The sequence below is a fragment of the Macrotis lagotis genome, chromosome 6 (assembly GCF_037893015.1).
Source record: "Macrotis lagotis isolate mMagLag1 chromosome 6, bilby.v1.9.chrom.fasta, whole genome shotgun sequence".
Taxonomy (NCBI): domain Eukaryota; kingdom Metazoa; phylum Chordata; class Mammalia; order Peramelemorphia; family Peramelidae; genus Macrotis; species Macrotis lagotis.
In genome coordinates, this window is record NC_133663.1 from 220969840 (window position 1) to 220975119 (window position 5280).

At 38.0% G+C, this 5280-nt stretch overlaps 1 pseudogene; it reads left to right on the plus strand.

Annotated features, from left to right (window-relative positions):
* Nucleotides 1-2577: 2577 nt before the first annotated feature.
* Nucleotides 2578-5280, plus strand: LOC141492037 (basigin pseudogene; annotated as a pseudogene).

Sequence of the window (5280 nt, forward strand, 5' to 3'; positions counted from 1 at the left end):
ACAACAGGGAGTCAAGTGTACCCAGAATTGCAGTGACTTTCCTATTAGGCCAGCTAGCTAGTCACTTCCCAACTGTATGACATTTTATTTGATTCAAGGGCAGTTAGGAATGAGGAGAAAGAAGTGTAATGATCTGCTCCCTTAGACATATTTTCTGGCAGTTCTGGAGAAGGGCTTTCATTCTTTGGATAAAGGGGAATATCTCTTATCTCCTAGTGAAACTTTCTCTGAACCAAAAGGTTGTTTCTGTTTGAGATTTCTTAGGTATGTCTAGGGCACAATACCCCACTCATGCTTCCATGTTACCTTATTTCAAACTATTAGTCTTCATATGGTATGTTCATGTTTGCCCACAAGTACAGATTTCAAAACTGGAAAAGGTCAATTACTCATTGGTAGGCCAGGCTAATAATGTTAAAAAGGACAATTCTATCTAAATTATATTCAGGGTTACATCAACCAAAGTACCAAAAAATATAGAACTAGAAAAAATAGAAATAAAATTCATCTGAAGAATAAAAGGAAGCATATCAGTAATAAATAAAAAATACAAATGAAGACATAGCACTGAAACTATATTATAAACATATATGTGTATATATATACATATATATATATATATATATATATATAATAGTTTTAAATAAACTATTGTAATGGGGCAATCATCAAGACTGTTTAGTATGACTAAGAAATAGAGAAGTGGATCAGTGGAATGGATTAGGTACAAAAGAAAAAATAGCAAATGATTATAGTAATCTACAGCTTGATAAACACAAAGACTCCAGCATCTGGGATAAGAACTCACTGTTTGGCCAAAACTACTGGGAAAACTGGGAAAGAGTATGCCAGAAACTAGATTTAGAACAACAATTCACATTCTATACCAATGTAAGGTTGAAATGAGTATAGGATTGAGAGCTAAAAGATGGATGCTACAAGCAAATTAGGAGAAGGAGGAATAAATATTTTTTTCTGTCAGATTTATGGAGAGGGAAAGAACTGAAGATCAAAACAAGAAATAGAGCACTAAATAAAATGTAAGATAGTTAATTTTGATTGCATTAACTTAAGTTTTTGCAAAAAACAAGTGCAACCAAGATTAGAAGGAATGCACAAAGCTAGGAAACAATTTTCACAGTTAGTGCTTCTGATAAAGGACTCATTTCTAAAATATTTGGAGAATTGAGGCAAATTTATAAGAATACAAGTTATTACAGTTATAACTGATCAAAGAATATGAACAGACAGTTTTCAGATGAAGAAATTACCCATTTTAGCTCAAAAAACACTTAATCATACAAGAGGTGGTCTTCTACATTGTTTTGTGCCTCAAAGTCAGAAATATATTACACCAGCTGTGAAACTATAGTTGTATTCTGGCCATAGGTAGCATAGTGAAACAGAGTGTTATTGTTGAAGGTATCCGCAAGCTTAGGGTTTGCACCATGCTTAAGCAGGATAGATTCCTCCTGCTGATCCTGTACTGCCTGTCAAAATTATATGAAAAAATGCTCTAAATAACTACTGATTAGAGAAATGTAAATTAAAACAACTCTGAGATACCACCTCTCACTGATCAGATTGGCTGATATGACAAAAAAGAAAAAGGATGTTAGAGGGTATATGAGAAAACTGGGACAATGATGTAGTGTTGGTAAAGGTGTGAACTGAGCCAACCATTCTTCAGAGCAATTTCAAAGCAGGTTCAAAGGGCTAGAAAACTTTGACACAGAAAAACCTCTCCTAGGTCAGTATCCTAGAGATCTGAAAAACAGGGAAAAGACTGACATGTGCAATAGTATTTATAATAGCTCTCTTTGTAGAGGCAAAGAACTGGAAATTGAGGGAATGTCCATCAATTGGGGAATAGCTAAAGAAATTATGGTATATGAATGTGACAGAATACCACTGTTCTCAAAGAAATCATGAGCAGATGGGTTTCAGAAAAACCTGGAAAGACTGAGTGAAATGATGTGGAGTCAAGGGAGCAGAATGAGAACACTGAAGAATAACAGCAGCATTGATGATGACAGATTTAGTTCTTCTCAGCTGAACAATGATCAGTGATGATTCTAAGAGACCTGTGATGAAAAATGACATTTACATTCAGAAAAAGAGTTATGGAGTCTGAAGGGTAGGTAGATGGCACAATGGATAAAGCACTGGCCTTGGAGACAGGAGGACAAGAGTTTGAATCTGACCTCAGACACTTGACACGTGACACTTATTAGCTGTGTGACCATGGGTATATCATTTAACCCTGATTGCCTTACATCTAGGGCCATCTTCAGTAGTGCTGATTCATATCTGACCACTGGGCCCAGATGGCTCTGGAGGAGACTGATGGCACTGCACAGCCCACCATTCCCACACTCAAATCCAATTCATGTGCTTGCCATGGCATCATCTCCCCGATCTCATGATTTTCTTTCCGAGTGAAGGACAAAAAATTATTATGGAATCTGAATGCAGATAAAAGAATGCTATTTTCATATTTTCTATATTTTTTCTTTATCATTTCTGGTTTTCATTTCATTCTAATTCACCTTTCACAATATTACTAATATGGAAATACATATAACATTGTTGTCCATGTATAATATATACCAAATTACTTGCTGTCATAGGGAGAATGAAAAATGTGGTAATGAATGCTGCTATCTTTACAAGTAATTGAAAAGCATTTAAATTTAGATTTAAAAATTGAAGAATCAGAAGACCCTAAAACTCCTATCTTAAGAAAAAAGAATTCTCTACCTTGAGATTAAATCATAGAGTAGGCATTGGCCTAAATCAACTGAAGGCCTTAAATCATTAGGGGTTCCAATGAGAATGTAATTTCCTCCCATGTTCCCCCAAAATTCCAAAGTCCAATGAATGTTGACTACAGATTTAGTTTAAGTTCTTTTCAACAAATACTTCCAGGAATAAATGAATTATAAAATATATGAACTGGAAACCACCTGATTATCCATTTTAGCTCACAAAAGACTTTATCATATAAGAGATGGTCTTCTTCTACCTTGTTTTGTGCCTCAAAGTCACAATTATATTGCAGCAGCTTTGAAACTATAGCAGTGTTCTGGCCATAGGCAGCATAGTGAAGCAGAGTGTTGTTGTTGCAGGTATCCACAAGCTTAGGGTCTTTAAGCAGGATAGATGTACATTCCTACTGCTGACCTTGTATTGCCTGTCAAAATTATATAGAGATCCTGTAATATAAAATTTAGCCTACTAAAATATCATTAGTAATATTTAAGTTAGAAGAGAGAAATCAAAATGAATTTCATTGACCAGCAGTTAACATGTGCATACCCTCATTAAAGGTATTAGACCTCCAAGGTCATGTGGGTTCAGGTGGCATTTTCTCTCCACTAGGAGAGTCACAACATCAGGATATCCATAAACACAAGCCAAATGTAGAGGGGTCCTATGGAAAGAAGAGAGCTATGCGATGGTTCGATAATGTACTACCAACCATTGAAGTTGTACAATTACTTATTAGTATAATTTTTAACATAAAATGTATTGTTATACTTATGCCTGAACTGTAACTCCCTGCCATAATAAATAAAAACTGCCACTATGGTCTCCTGAAGAGATACAAAATATGCATTAGCTCTTACTGCTAGATATATGCTCACTAATGTCATAAAGCTTTCCCCAGCTGGGTCAGAATAGAAAGATTTTTTTTTAAATCAGTAGTGAATCTCAAAAACCATCTTTATTGTTCAATCATTTCAGTTGTTTTGACTCTTAAGGACCTCATCTGGGGTCTTCTTGGCAAAGGTACTGGAGAAGTTTGTCATTTCCTTCTCCAACTCATTTTAGAGATGGAAAAAACTGAGGCAAACAGGCTCAAATGACTTGCCCAGGGTTACAGTTAGTGTCCAAGGACAGATTTGAATTCACACAGACGAATCTTAAGGACAAATGGTGTGGCACTCTATCCACTGCTCCTAACAGACCATCTACCAAGAAGTAAGGATATTATGATATGTCCTGGGGGCGGGATTATCCCCATAAACAAACTCATGGATCCCTCAAGTAATGAATGTGCAAATATTCATCTATTGTGTATATAATCAAATTCGTCATCTTTTCTTGTTCTTCAGGAGTCCCTTTTTGCCTTTTGCCTTCTTCCAGAGTGTCTAAGGCTTATTTGTTCCCCAGACTCCCAGCTGCAATAGTGATGGCTTTTTCACGTACCCTGAGAAGAAACTCCTTTCTAATTAAGAACCACTGTGGGGAAGAGGGAGCGCCATGGGGGCCCCACTGCCGTGGCTGCGCTGTCCACCGCGCTGCTCTGCGCTCCGGTCGCCTCCGCCACGGGAAGCAAAATTTGGACGACCATAGATGTTTCTGACCATAAAACACTCCTGACCTGTAAATTGAATCAAAATTCAACACAAATTCAGGGTCATCGTTGGCTGAAGGGTGACAAGGTTTTGCAAGAGGATTCGTCGAGTAGTCCAGAAACACGGTATGGGGTTATGTCAGATGACAAAACCGGGGAATATCAGTGTGTCTTTTTTCCAGAAGTAATTGGAAAGGCTGACGTCCAAGTCAAAGGGCCCCCAAAGATTGTGGTGAGCAAGAAGTCCGAACATGGGAATGAGGAAGACACGATAGTTCTTGCGTGTAAGAGTAGCTCATATCCTCCTGTCGATCACTGGAATTGGACCAAACTATCTGAACCTGGAAGTCATAGGAACATTTTAAATGGCAGTGAAGGGACGATCGTCATAATTGAGACCCCTGAAAAAACAGAGCTGCACGTTTAAACTGCGAATTTGGAGACGGATCCTGGAAAATACATCTGCAACGGCACCAACTCTGAGGGCTCTGATTCTGCTGTAATCACCCTGCAAGTCCGTAGCCGCCTGGCTGCGCTCTGGCCCTTCCTAGGCATCGTGACAGAAGTGCTGATCCTTTTCACTGTCCTTGTCATTAATGAGAAGAAGAGAAAGCCTGATGAAATCCCAGAAGCTGAACCCCCAGGTGATGAGGATGGTGGGTCTGCCCCACTGAAAAGCAGCTTGTCTCAGAATGCCAAAGATAGACAAAATGTTCGTCAGAGAAATGCCAATTGAGCGAAGAAGATGACTTCTGATGAAGCTCTCACCTGGATCGATATGTGTGTGTATGTGTGTGTGTGTGTGTGTGTGTGTGTATGTCTGTGTGTCTGTATATTTCTTTACATTGTAGCATGGAGTAAATTCCTAACATACCTTGCAAAATCCAAATTGTCTTCACCAAATTATAGCAAATTAAATT